This window comes from Balaenoptera physalus (genome assembly GCF_965194825.1).
Source record: "Balaenoptera physalus genome assembly, chromosome: 8".
Taxonomy (NCBI): Eukaryota; Metazoa; Chordata; class Mammalia; order Artiodactyla; family Balaenopteridae; genus Balaenoptera; species Balaenoptera physalus.
The window spans coordinates 3,737,916-3,753,054 of record NC_138887.1 but is presented as its reverse complement, the minus strand read 5'-3'; positions in this window follow the sequence as shown (position 1 = coordinate 3,753,054).

Below are 15,139 nucleotides of genomic sequence, written 5' to 3'. Positions count from 1 at the left end.
TCTCATTGTTTTATGAGTACAGGTCTTTTATCTACTTACGTAGGTTTATTCCTAGGTATTTTATTCTTTTTGTTGCAATGGTTAATGGATTGTTTCCTTAATTTCTCTTTCTGATCTTTCGTTGTTAGTGTATATGAATGCAAGAGATTTCTGTGCATTAATTTTGTATCCTGCAACTTTACCAAATTCATTGATTAGTTCTAGTAATTGTTTGGTGGCATCTTTAGGATTATCTATATATATTATCATCTCATCTGCAAACTGTGACAGTTTTACGTCTTTTCCAAATTGAATACCTTTTATTTCTTTCTCTTCTCTGATTGCTGTGGGTAAGCTTTCCAAAACTCTGTGAATAATAGTAGTGAGAATGGCTAAAATTTCAAAAACTAGGTTGAATAATAGTGGGGAGAGTGGGCAACCTTGTCTTGTTCCTGACCTTAACGGAAATTGTTTCAGTTTTTCACCATTGAGAACGATGTTGTCTGTGGGTTTGTCATATATGGCCTTTATTATGTTGAGGTAAATTACCTCTATGCCTACTTTCTGGAGAGTTTTTATCATAAATGAGTGTTGAATATTGTCGAAAGTTTTTCTGCATCTATTGAGATGATCATATGGTTTTTCTCCTTCAATTTGTTAATATGGTGTATCACATTGATTGATTTGCATATATTGAAGAATCCTTGCATTCCTGGGATAAACCCCACTTGATCATGGTGTGTGATCCTTTTAATGTGCTCTTGGACTTTGTTTCTTAATATTTTGTTGAGGATTCTTACATCTATGTTCATCAGTGATATTGGCCTGTAGTTTTCTTTTTCGTGACATCTCTGTCTGGTTTTGGTATCAGAATGATGGTAGCCTTGTAGAATGAGTTTGGGAGTGTTCCTCCCTCTGCTATATTTTGGAAGAGTTTGAGAAGGGTAGGTGTTAGCTCTTATCTAAATGTTTGATAGAATTCACCTGTGAAGCCATTTGGTCCTGGGCTTTTGTTTGTTGGAAGAACTTTAATCACAGTTTCAATTTCAGTGCTTGTGATTGGTCTGTTTATATTTTCTATTTCTTCCTGATTCAGTCTCAGAAGGTAGTGCTTTTCTAAGAATTTGTCCATTTCTTCCAGGTTGTCCATTTCATTGGCATAGAGTTGTTTATAGCAATCTCTCATGATCCTTTGTATTTCTGAAGAGTCAGTTGTTACTTCTGCTTTTTAATTTCTAATTCTGTTGATTTGAGTCTCCTCCCTTTTCTTCTTGATGAGCCCGGCTAATGGTTTATTAATTTTGTTTACCTTCTCAATGAAGGAGCTTTTAGTTTTATTGACCTTTGTTATCATTTACTTCATTTCTTTCTCATTTATTTCTGATCTGATTTTCATGATTTCTTCCCTTCTGCTAACTTTGGGTTTTTTTTTTTCTTCTTTCTCTAATTGCTTTAGGTGTAAGGTTAGGTTGTTTATTTGAGATGTTTCTTGTTTGTTTTAGCCATTGCAATCAGAGAAGAAAAATAAATAAAAGGAATCCAAATCAGAAAAGAAGAAGTAAAACTGTCACTGTTTGCAGATGACATGATACTGTACATAGAGAATCCTAAAGATGCTACCAGCAAACTACTAGAGCTAATCAATGAATTTGGTAAAGCAGCAGGATGCAAAATTAATGCACAGTAATCTCTTGCATTCCTATACACCAATGTTGAAAAATTTGGAAAAGAAATTCAGGAAACCCTCCCATTTACCATTGCAACAAAAAGAATAAATGACCTAGGAATAAATCTACTTAAGGAAACAAAAGACCTGTATGCAGAAAACTATAAGACACTGATGAAAGAAATTAAAGATGATACAAACAGATGGAGAGATATACTATGTTCTTGGATTGGAAGAATCAACATGTGAAAATGACTATACTACCCAAAGCAATCTACAGATTCAATGCAATCCCTATCACACCACCAAAGGCATTTTTCACAGAACTAGAACAAAAATTTTCACAATTTATATGGAAACACAGAAGACTCCGAATACCCAAAGCAATCTTGAGAAAGAAAAATGGAGTGGGAGGAATCAGGCTCCCAGACGTCAGACTATACTACAAAGCTACAGTAATCAAGACAGTGTGGTACTTGCACAAAAGGAAAAATGTAGATCAGTTGAACAGGATAGAAAACCCAGAGATAAATCCACACCCATATGGTCACCTTATTGTTGATAAAGGAGGCAAAAATATACAATGGAGAAAAGACAGCCTCTTCAATAAGTGGTGCTGAGGAAACTGGAAAGCTGGATGTAAAAGAATGAAATTAGAACACTCCCAAACACCATACACAAAAATAAAGTTAAAATGGACTAAAGACCTAAATGTAAGTCCAGACACTATAAAACTCTTAGAGGGAAACATATGCAGCACACTCCATGACATATCACAGCAAGATCCTTTATGACCCACCTCCTAGAGAAATGGAAATAAAAACAAAAATAAACAATGGGATGTAATGAAACTTCAAATCTTTTGCATAGCAAAGGAAACCATAAACAAGACAAAAAGACAACCCTCAGAATGGAAGAAAATATTTGCAAATGAAGCAACTGACAAAGGATTAATCTCTGAAATATACAAGCAGCTCAATATCAAAAAAACAAACAACCCAATCTAAAAATGGGCAGAAGATCTAAATAGACATCTCTCCAAAGAAGATATACAGATTGCCAACAAACACATGAAAGGATGCTCAACATCACTAATCATTAGAGAAATGCCAATCAAAACTACAATGAGTTATTACCTCACACCAGTCAAAATGGCCATCATGAAAAAATCTACAAACCGTAAATGCAGGAGAGGGCGTGGAGAAAAAGGGAAGCCTCTTACACTGTTGGCGGGAATGTAAATTGATATAGCTACTATAGAGACCAGTATGGAAGTTCTTTAAAAAACTAAAAATAGAACTACCATACGACCTAGAAATCCCACTACTGGGCATATTCTCTGAGAAAACCTTAATTCAGAAAGAGTCCTGTACCACAATGTTCATTGCAGCTCTATTTACAATAGCCAAGACATGGAAGCAACCTAAGTGTCCATTGACATATGAATGGCTAGAGAACATGTTGCACATATATACAATGGATATTACTCAGCCATAAAAAGAAATGAAATTGAGTTATTTGTAGTGAGGTGGATGGACCTAGAGACTGTCATACAGAGTGAAGTAAGTCAGAAAGAGGAAAACAAATACCATATGCTAACACATATATATGGAGTTAAAAAAAAAAAAAAAAAAGTTCTGAAGAACCTAGTGGCAGGACAGGAATATAGGCTCAGACATAGAGATGGACTTTAGGACACAGGGAAGGCAAAGGGTAATCTGGGATGAAGTGAGAATGTGGCATCGACATATGTACACTACCAAATGTAAAATATATAGCTAGTGGGAAGCAACCACAGATCACAGGGAAATCAGCTCGGTACTTTCTTTCCACCTAGAAGGTGGGATAGGATGGGTGGGAGGGAGATGCAAGAGGGAGGAGATATGGTGATGTATGTATATGTATAGCTGATTCACTTTGTTATACAGCAGAAACTAACACACCATTGTAAAGCAATTATATTCCAATAAAGATGTTTAAAAAAAATAGTGGTGAGAGTGGACATCTTTGTCCTGTTCCTGATCTTAGAGGAAATGCTTTCAGTTTTTCACCTTTGAGAATGAATTTGGCTGTGAGTATGTCATATATGGCCTTTATTATGTTGAGGTAGGTTCCCTCTATGCCCACTTTCTGGAGAGTTTTTATCATAAATGGGTGTTGAACTTTTTTAAAAGCTTTTTCTGCATCTATTGAGATGATCATAGGGATTTTATTCTTCAATTAGTTAATATGGTATGTCACATTGATTGATTTGCATATAATGAATCCTTGCATCCCTGGGATAAATTCTACTTGATCATGGTGTATGATCTTTTAAATGTGTTGTTGGATTCTCTTTGTTAATATTTTATTGAGGATTTTTGCATCTACATTCATCATTGATATTGGTCTAAATTTTCTTTTTTTCTAGTACCTTTCTCTGGCTTTGGTATCAGGGTTATGGTGGCCTTGTAGAATGAGATTGGGAGTGTTCCTTTCTCTGCAATATTTTGGAAAAGTTTGAGAAGGATGGGGGTTAGCTCTTCTCTAAATGTTTGATAGAATTCACCTGTGAGGCCATCTGGTCCTGGGCTTTGGTTTGTTGGAAGATTTTTAATCACAGTTTCAATTTCATCACTTGTGATTGGTCTGTTCATATTTTCTATTTCTTCCTGATTCAGTCTAGGAAGGTTGTATTTTTCTAAGAATTTGTCCATTTCTTCCAGGTTGTCCATTTCATTGGCATAGAGTTGCTTGCAGTTGTCTCTTATGGTGTTTTGTATTTATGCAGTGTCCGTTGTAACTTCTCCTTTTTCATTTCTAATTTTTTTGATTTTAGTCTTCTTTCTCTTTTTCTTGATGAGTCTGGCTAAAGGTTTATCAATTTTGTTTATCATCTCAAATACCAGCTTTTAGTTATATTGATCTTTGCTATGGTTTTTTTGTTTCTATTTCATTTATTTCTGCTCTGATCTTTATGATTTCTTCCCTTCTATTAACTTTGGGTTTTCTTTTTTCTTCTTTCTCTAGTTCCTTTAGGATTAAGGTTAGATTGTTTATGTGAGATTTTTCTTGTTTCTTGAGGTAGGATTGTATTGCTATATACTTCCCTCTTAAAACTGCTTTTGCTGCATCCCATAGGTTTTGGATCATCGTGTTCTCATTATCATTTTTCTCTAGGTTTTCTTGATTTCCTCTTTGAGTTCTTTAGTGATCTCTTCATTATTTAGTATCATATTGTTTACCCCCATGTGTTTGTGTTTTTTACGTTTTCCCCCTGTAATTTATTTCTAATCTCATAGTGTTGTGGTCAAAAAGATGCTTGATATGATTTAATTTTCTTAAGTTCACTGAGGCTTGATTTGTGACCCTAGATGTGATCTATCCTGGAGAATGTTCCATGTGCACTTGAGAAGAAAGTGTATTCTGTTGTTTTGGGATGGAATGTCTTGTAAATATCAATTAAATCTATCTTTTCTATTGTGTCATTTAAAGCTTGGGTTTCCTTATTAATTTTCTGTTTGGATGATCTATCCATTGGTGTATGTGAGGTGTTAAAGTCCCCCACTATTATTGTGTTACTGTCAATTTCCTCTTTTATAGCTGTTAGCATTTGCTTTATGTATTGAGGTGTTCCTATGTTGGGTGCATATATATTTATAATTGTTATATCTTCTACTTGGATTGACTCTTTGATCATTATGTAGCGTCCTTCCTTCACTTTTGTAACATTCTTTATTTTAAAGTCAATTTTATCTGATATGAGTATTGTTACTCCAGCTTTCTTTTGATTTCCATTTGCATGGAATATATTTTTCCTTCCCATCACTTTCAGTTTGTATATGTCCCTAAGTCTGAAGTGGGTCTCTTGTAGACAGTATATATTTGGGTCTTGTTTTTGTATCCATTCAGTGAATCTGTGTCTTTTTTTTAGAGCATTTAATCCATTCACATTTAAGGTAATTATCGATATGTGCGTTCCTATTACCATTTTCTTAATTGTGTTGGGTTTGCTTTTGTAGTTCCATTTCTCCTCTTGTGTTTCCCACTTAGAGAAGTTCCTTTAGCATTTGTTTTAGAGCTGGTTTGGTGGTGCTGAATTCTCTTAGCTTTTGGTTGTCTGTAAAGCTTTTGATTTCTCCATCGAATCTGAATGAGATCCTTGCAGGTTAGAGTAATCTTGGTTGTTGGTTCTTCCCTTTCATCACCTTAAATATATCATGCCAGTCCCTTCTGGCTTGTAGAGTTTCTGTTGAGAAAACAGCTGTTAACCTTATGGGAGTTCCCTTGTATGTTATTTGTGGTTTTTCATGTGTTACTTTTAATAATTTTTCTTTGTCTTTAATTTTTTTCAATTTGATTACTATGTGTCTTGGCGTGTTTCTCCTCGGGTTTATCCTGCCTGGTACTCTCTGCATTTCCTGGAGTTGGGTGCCTATTTCCTTTCTCATGTTAGGAAAGTTTTGACTATAATCTCTTCAAATATTTTTTTGGATCCTTTCTCTCTCTCTTCTCCTTCTGGGACCCCTATAATGTGAATGTTGGTGCATTTAATGTTATCCCAGAGGTCTCTTATGCTCTCTTCATTTTTTTTCATTCCTTTTTCTTTATTCTGCTCTGAGGCAGTGAATTCCACCATTCTGTCTTCAAGGTCACTTATCCATTCTTCTGCCTCAGTTATTCTGCTATTGATTCCTTCTAGTGTATTTTTCATTTCAGTTATTTTATTTTTCATATCCCTTTGTTCTTTAATTCTTCTAGGTGTTTGTTCTTTAATTCTTCTAGGTGTTTGTTAAACATTTCTTGCATCTTCTTGATCTTTGCCTCCATTCTTTTTCCGAGGTCATTGATCCTCTTCACTATCATTATTCTGAATTCTTTTTCTGGAAGGTTGCCTATCTCTACTTCATTTAGTTGTTTTTCTGGGGTTTTATCTTGTTTCTTCATCTGGTACATAGTCCTCAGCCTTTTCATTTTGTCTATCTTTCTGTGAATGTGTTTTTTTTTTTTTCCACGGGCTGCAGTATTTTAGTTCTTCTTGCTTCTGCTCTCTGCCCTCTAGTGGATGAGGCTATCTCAGAGGCTTGTGCATGCTTCCTGATGGAGGGACTGGTGGTGGGTAGAGCTGGGTGTTGCTCTGGTGGGCACAGCTCAGTAAAACTTTAATCCACTTGTGTGCTGATTGGTGGGGCTGAGGTACCTCCCTCATGGTTGTTTGGCCTCAGGCGACCTAGACCTGGAGCCTAGAGTCTCTTTGGTGAGGCTAATGGCAGACTCCAGGAGGGCTCACACCAATGAGTACTTCACAGAACTTCTGCTGCCAGTGTCCTTGTCCCTGTGGTGAGCTGCAGCTTCCCCCCGCCTCTTCAAAAGACCCTTCAAAGCCAGCAGGTAGGTCTGGTTCAGTCTCCTATGGGGTCACTGCTCCTTCCCTTTGGGTCCTGATGTGCACACTACTTTGTGTGTACCCTCCGAGAGTGGAGTCTCTGTTTCTCCCTGTCCTGTAGAAGTCCTGCAATCAAATCCCACTAGCCTTCAAAGTTGATTCTCTGGGAATTCCTCCTCCCATTGCTGGACCCCCAGGTTGGGAAGCCTGATGTGAGGCTCAGAACCTTTACTCCAGTGGATGGAGTTCTGTGGTATAATTGTTCTCCAGTTTGTGAGTCACCCACCCAGTGGTTATGGGATTTGATTTTATTGTGATTGTGGCCCTTCTACCATCTCATTGTGGCTTCTCCTTTGTCTTTGGATGTGGGGTATCTTTTTTGGTGAGTTCCAGTGACTTCCTGTAGATGATTATTCTTATATATTAACTTTTAAGTTACAGTAGAGTGATTTCTGCCAAGAAATTTCTGCCAAGAGTAAAAATATTCTTGTTCATCTAATTGGTTTTATCTATTTTAAAATATGTGCCTTTCCATATACATTTTAGAGTATGTCTATAATAACCTTGCTGAGATTTTTTACCATAATTGCATTAAAACTATAGAGCAATTTGGAGAGGACTGGCATCTTTGCTATGTTGAGTCTTCCACTCCATAAAAATGATATGTCTCTCCATTTATTTATGTCTCCTGTGACTTGTTTCACTGGGTTTTTATAATTCTTAGTATATAGATCATGCACATGATATGATAGTTTTATACCTATGTATTTCATTTTCTTGAAAGCAATTATAAATTGTATTGTTTTATTTCAGTTGGCATATGTTTGTTATTTATAGATAGAACTGTGTTTGTTTTCCATGTGTTGAGTTTATATCACGTAAACTTACCAAATTGTCTTATTAGCTCTAGGAATTTTTTGGTAGACCTCTTGGAATTATTTTATGGTCTATCTTTGTAAATGTTCCGTGGACTCTTGAAAAAACATGTGCCCTCTGTGGTTGGTGGAGTGTCTTATATGTCTGTTTATATCCTATTGGTTGACTTGTGCTGTCAAGTGTTCTAAATCCTTGCCTGTTTTCTGTCTAGAAGTCCCTTTAAATGTTTAGGGTGGAGTGCTGAAGCCTCTTACTGTAACTGTGGATTTATTTCTCCTTTCATCTTTTAGTTCATATTCATCTTTTTAGGGGTCCTTCACACACCACTGTGTGAGAGAATCAGAACACTGCCCGCCAACAGTGTTCCATGGGGCAGGGCTTTGGGGTGAATACTCAGCTCTTCATTTGACTACACAAAAACTGGTGAAAGGGCAGTTTTGTTTTTTTTTTTCCATTGTTGCTTGGTTTGAGTTAGATATTGCCAAAAAATTTTCTGTTCTTCTTCTCCACCATCTTCTCAGTCCTTTGGCCAGTGGGCTAGGCGTTCATAGAAGTTTTTGCGTATGTGCCTCTTGGTGGTTCCAGTATGGAAGCTGTTGCAGCATCCTTTCTGGGATACATGGAAAGCAATAGGGAAACCCAGGGAACTCACCACTGTGTCATTTCTCAAGCCCCAGGACCCAAGAGAGCCTACCTGCCTTTCTTTCCACATGTCAGAGTCTTCCCATAATGGTTTATTGCATTATATCCAGGGCTTTTTATTCGTTAAGAAGGAGGACCTGGGGGGAATGGAGCTCCTCCATCTTGGCCTGTAAAACATGATTTTATCAGCCTTTGCCACTCAAAGCTCTCTTTAGGTTTGTTTTTCATAGGTTAATGGTTAAAAATATAATTGGCATATGCAGTCCTGTAATTCTGCACATTTTTAACTTGCTCTAATCTCTTTCATTCTTTCCTACAAACTAGCCATCTCTCCTCTGAGCTCATTTCTTATGGCTTCTCTCCAATCACAACTTACAGTAATCAACTCACACCTTGTCTGTTCTGTTTGTTAAATGTCTTCTTTTAAAGTTACAAGTTCATTGAGAACATTATCTGCCTCCAAAGATATCTCAGGCAAGTGTTTTAGCAAATGTTTCTCACTGCATGAAAGGATCCCCATCTTGCCAGCCTCCAAAAGAGATTTCTTCTTCACCTCCCAACTGAGCACTAATCCAGAGCTTCACAGTTTAGGTTTCTATTATAGAAACAGAGTTCTTTAAGAGTCAACTTCTAAATTAATCAAGTAGCAAACAATTCCTGAGACTCTGTGGCCTAAAAGAAGAAAAACTGTTTCTTTCTTTTGTTATACACACAGCAACAACCACCTGGAAACTCTGCTCCTCCTCATCTCCTTTAAGATCTAGACTGAGGAAGGAACCACCTTCTTGAAAGTTCTGTCTTGCTGCGCAGAGGGAAAATAAGTGCATACTGCTGCCTCTTAGAGCTTTAACCCAGAAGTGATGTTCCATTCACTCACATGTCTTTGGTCATAGCTAAGTTTGAGTGGGGAAGTAAGATCCTACCACATGTTTAATGGGAGAAAAAATAAACTACTATGAACAGCCTTGGTGACTTCCAGAATAATGAAAAGAAACTTCTCCTAACATCCAGAGTCCTTGTATTTCAGGTGATGTGCAGCACCTGGATGAAACTTGAGCATTGCTGTTGCTGGGGTTAGAGTGACTTTGTTCTGTTTATGGGAAGAAGGGTGGTAGTGGGCATTTGTGTTTGTCATAAAGGTGGAGGCGTGCTAAACACTGCCAGTTGTTTGAAAATAAGCATTCTTCTGTTGTTGCTTATTAAACAATTTAGCTTAGGGAAATAATGTCCTAGTTAAAATAAGAGTAGGGGTGATTATGTATCCTAGTAGTTGCTTTGAGAAGCACCTTAATTATTTTGATGAAAAGGGTCTGTCTAATAATGTATCAAGCAACCATTGATTTTTTTCCCCTGTTGCTTCTTTTTGCCTAGAGATGGAGAAATTATTGTGTGACCATAAAGATAAAAATAACCTACAGTATATAGCTGAAGAAAAATGTAGAAAAGCTTGGGGGCAGAACCATACATATATTCCTGGACTGGCAACATTGAAACTACTAATGATATGTGGAAAAAATAAAACTCTAAATGATTAAGGCACCTCATCTGAATTTCAGATTCATGCAGCTGGATGTAATCTAGACTTAACTGATCAAAAATTTAAAGGCTTCTCTATCTACTATTTAGTCAACCCAACTATGTATATACACATATGCATATATCTATATATACACATATACATATATACATACATCTTGATCATCTATCTACCTATCTATCTAGAAAAAGAAAGAGAACAGAGATTAGGTAACTTGTCCAAAACTGACAAATAGAAAATGGCAGAATTGAGATTTCAATTCAAGTCTTTGTGGTTACAAGATGTAACCTGTCTATTTACCTATCTATTTATCTATCTAAATGGGTTGTTGCCTACAAGGATCTTCTTTCTATTTTTCTATTAAAAACTTTTCAAAAATATTTGAAAAATTACAGAGATACATAAAGTGCAGACTACCTCTGCTTTATCTCTGTCCTCTTAATGTCCCCCATAGTTTTCCACAGCCAAATATTAAATTTCAAAATTTCTCAATAGAAGGGGATTTGCTTCGTATGATTGGTAGTTAACAGAGAGACAACAGGATAAAAAGGAAGAACCAAGTGAAAGGGAGGATCTTCTTATCTCCAGGACTTTACAACCACAGCTTTCTGAGCACCTCTGGAATGCTATAGGATGAGACAGAGCTAATTCTTGTAAAAGAATCAATAGCATGACGTGTCTCTCTCTTTTTTCTTAAATTATTGTAGAGATACTGAGATTTACAGCATGAATGACAAATCTTTAAAAAAGTACAACTATATTCCAAATTACAACCAGTCAGGCAGCAGACTTAAAAAAGAAAATAAAAAGACAGAGGAAATAGTTTTAAGCCATTGCTCATTTTAAACGTACGAAAAACTTTTTTAGTAAAATAACTTAATTTTTTTTTTTTTTTTTTTTTTTTTGGTCAAAGCCAATAAAGATTACTTGGGGATATTTCTTAGCCCTAATAATTTCAAGTATTTTTGTAAACTTCAATTATTTTCTAAATTATTAAGTACATAAGAATCTATGTACAAAGACCTGAATCTATGAAAAAGTAACAATTTTCTCCCTCTGTTCACTTATACGTCCTCAAAACACACAAGTGGTTGAGGAATCCTCCCAGCTTCAGAAAAGACTGGACAACATCTTAAAAGTTTCCAATTCTTTCTTCAAGTTATTCAGTTTGAGAAAATATCTTCATTTCTTAACCCTGCAGGCTTAAACAAAGACCTTGTTATATGTATTTATGAGTTTAACTAAGTATAATAAACACTAAGGTTTGCATTCTACTTATTTTGAATATCTTTATTGGTGTATAACAACACATACTGAAAAGTTCATGAACTAAAAAGTTCAGCTCACAAAAATGAAATCTCACAAAATGAATATAGCGAAGCAGCAACAAAATCAAGAAATAGAACAAATGCCACTTCCCCTACTGTGTCCCCTCCTAATGACATACTCACCCTCTTCCCCAAAGTCACTCATTATCCTAAATTTATACAATTTAGATCATATCTTATTTTTTTTAATTTTATATATGTGGAAAACTTGAGTATGCATTGTCTGACTTTTATTCAATGTTATGTTTGTGAAATTTATTTTTGTCTTTGTATATATAACTCTGATTCATTTATTTTTACAGCTATATACTGTATTCTTGTAGCATTATTACAAACTTTATGTATCCACTCAACTTTGGAAATGCCTTAGGGTATTTCCAGTTTGGGGCTATTATAATGCCGCTATGAGCATTTATGTCCCTGCATTTTGGTACACATATGCTGCATGCATTTCTATTGGATACATACCTAGAAGTGGAATTACTGACTCACTGGGTGTGTGTATATCAACTACATAGATAGTGCCGAACAATCCTTCCAAAATGATGAGAATATAAATTGCATCCATGGGACTTCCCTGGAGGTCAGTGGTTAAGATTTCGCCTTCCAATGCAGGGGGTGTGGGTTCAATCCCTTGTGGAGGAGCTAAGATCCCACATGCCTCGGGGCCAAAAAAACAAAACATAAAACAGATGCAATATTGTATCAAATTCAATAAGGACTTTAAAAATTTGTTTTAAAAATAAATTGTATCCAATACATAATTTTGCCTTTGTCCACTAGTTACCAAGCATTTGTGATTTCCCAATGATGTTTGTTACCATTATGTAAAGAAATACTATCCTGTTTGATAGATTTCTTCCTAGATCATTGACATGGTTTGTGCTTTGGCAAAGATATCATTTTTAGAAAGTTATTTTCAACAGTGTTTTCTGTTATATAGAAATAAAATAATTGTATCAGATGTACTTTTGAAATTTTTTTTTCCTAGTCTGTGGGTTGTCTCTTCATTTTCTTGACATTGTTTTACACAGAGCAGAAGTTGTTTTTTTTTTAATTAATGTCCATTATTATTGGTAAATGATCATAAATCAATCCATTGTACAACTGCAAATGTTTTTTTCTTGATGTAAGAGATGCAAATTATTTATTCAACTGAAAGCCCCAAATATTAGCTAAATGTTTACAAGATATTTCAATAATACAATGGCTAATATTGTGAATTTAATTCTAAACACAGAAAATCTCAGGAAAACTTGATGGTTAAAGGATTAGGAACCTTCCATTGCTGAACTAGCTCACAAAGGTGTGTGCAGCAACAAGCCACAAGGTGACATTTTCCTAGAATAAATAGTTGTGGTTTAAAAATTTCTCATAGACGTCATCCTACAAGAAAAATGGAAAGCATGATTTAGCCTGGCATCAGCATGCATCAGCTAATAATACTGGTGCTCCCTCCTGGTCTCCTGTAATCTGAATCCTTGTTGAACAGCTGCATAAAACAGGCTATGGCTTTAATTTGAATGAAGTCCAACTTTTCAATTATTTCCTTAATGGACCGTCCCTTTGGTGTGATATCTAAAAAGTCATCACTGAACTCAAGGCCAATTAGGTTTTCTCCTATGTTATCTTCCAAATGTTTTATAATTTAGCATTTATATTTAGATCTATGATCCATTTGGAGTAAATTTTTGTAAAAGATCTAATGTTTGTGTTTAGATTTTTTTCTTTTTTTGCATGTAGATATCTCATTGTTCCAGCACTGTTTCTTGAAAAGACAATCTTCTTCTATAATAATGCATTTGCTTTTTTGTCAAAGATCATCAGACTATATTTATGGGGATAGGACATATTTCCAGGCTTTCCATTCTGTTAAATTAATCCATATGTCTATTCTTTCACCAATACCACTCTTCTTTGATTATTGAAGTTTTGTAGTAAGTTTTGAGGGCAGGTAGTGTCAATGCTCTGACTTTTGTCTTCTCCTTCAATATGTGTTGGTTATTCTGGGTCTTTTGCCTCTCTGTACAAATTTCATAAACAATTTGCTATTTTCCACAAAATAACTTATTGGGATTTCATTTAATCTTACAGATGAAGTTGGGAAGAACTTATATCTTGACAATATTGATTCTTCCTATCTATGAACATGGGCTATCTCTCTATTTATTTGGTCCTTTGATTCCTTTCATCAGAATTTGTAATTTTTCTCATACAAATCTTGCATATAATTTGTCAGATTTATACCTAAGTATTCCATTCTTTGGTGCTAATGTAAGTTATAATGTGTTTCAGATTTCAAATTCTACCTTTTCATTTCTGGTATATTAGAAAGAGATTGACTTTTGTATCCTTGTATCCTACATCTTTGCTATAGTTACTAATTAGTTACAGAATTTTTTTCCCCACCTTAAGTGGGACAAGATGACAAGAAGGAGCTATTGTTGGTATCTCCCTTCCTCCAGGTAAATTAGGCTCTGATAAAACCCCAGCAGATTAGGCTCTTGTAAAATAGTTTCTCTTGAATGCAGATTTTGTTAAAAACAGAATGCTCTGGAGTATTTTGAAATAGTTACTTTTTCCCTCCATCTGTCTCTCCCTGAAAGTATTTTTTTATTATATTCTGAACATCTTGGATATCATATTATTATAAAATGCAGACCCTATATAATCTTCATATTTAGCCGTTTCCTGCTCAGGTGTAGCATGAGGGACAGGTGCTTATCTATGTTTAGCTTTCTGCTAGGTCTGCCAAAACTGCCCCAGCAAAAGTGGGGCACTGACTCAAATCGCTTCCTGTAGATGAGTGGGGTGGATGTGAGTCTCCCCTCTTGGCCCCATTCACAGCAGGTAGAGGAACATGGAGGGCTGACTCAGTCTTCCTATTGCTACAGGGTGGGGGAAAATGCTCAGCCCCCCGGAACCCCACTGATATCAGAGAAGAGGGGAAGCGGGAGTGTGTTGCCAGCCAGCCCCGCCTCCCATGACCTCTGCCATCCCCTTGATTTCCAGGTGGGGCTGGGGGCTGACTTTTCAGAGCCCCCTGCTGACGCCAGGAGAGGAGACAGTGCTGATTAGCCCCTCCTCATGCTGCTGGTTGGGATGGAGAGCAGCTCCCACTGAGCCCCGAGGACACTCGGGATGTTAGTGAACCTCATGTTGATGAGCTTTGCCTTGTGCCAGGTGGGGATGGAAGCTCAGGCTGCCACCGGGCTCTGCTGACCCTACAGGTGGGGTAATCAGACCACTGACTGCTTCTGCCACACGTGGGTGGGATACCAGCTCCCTAGTCAACCCTATTGACAGACTTCAGCAAGTGCTTCCACTGGGCAGGGAAAGGAAGAGCAGCTCTCTGTTCAGCTCTACTGATGCTGCTCTCACGGGTTGGAGCACTGCTGGCTTCCACCGATTGGGGAATGGATGAACAGCAGCCTGATCCTTCCAGCTGATATCACTGCAGGGAGGACTCAGGATGCTGCCTGCCCCACGGGTCATGGTGCTGGGGTGAAAATTAGCTCTCACTCAGTCCTGCTGAAACCATGGTTGTGGTGGAGGGCAGTTTTCCATTGGTGTTTAGATAGAATCAAGTAGATATTGACAAAAATCTATCTGTTCTGTTAGACCACTCTCTCTAAATCCTTTGTCTATGGGGAATGAACTTTCCTTGAAACCTTGTGTTTTTTTTCTGCACCTGTTGGCAATTCCAATTAGGAGGCTTCTGAGGCACCGTGTTAGATATCTATGGA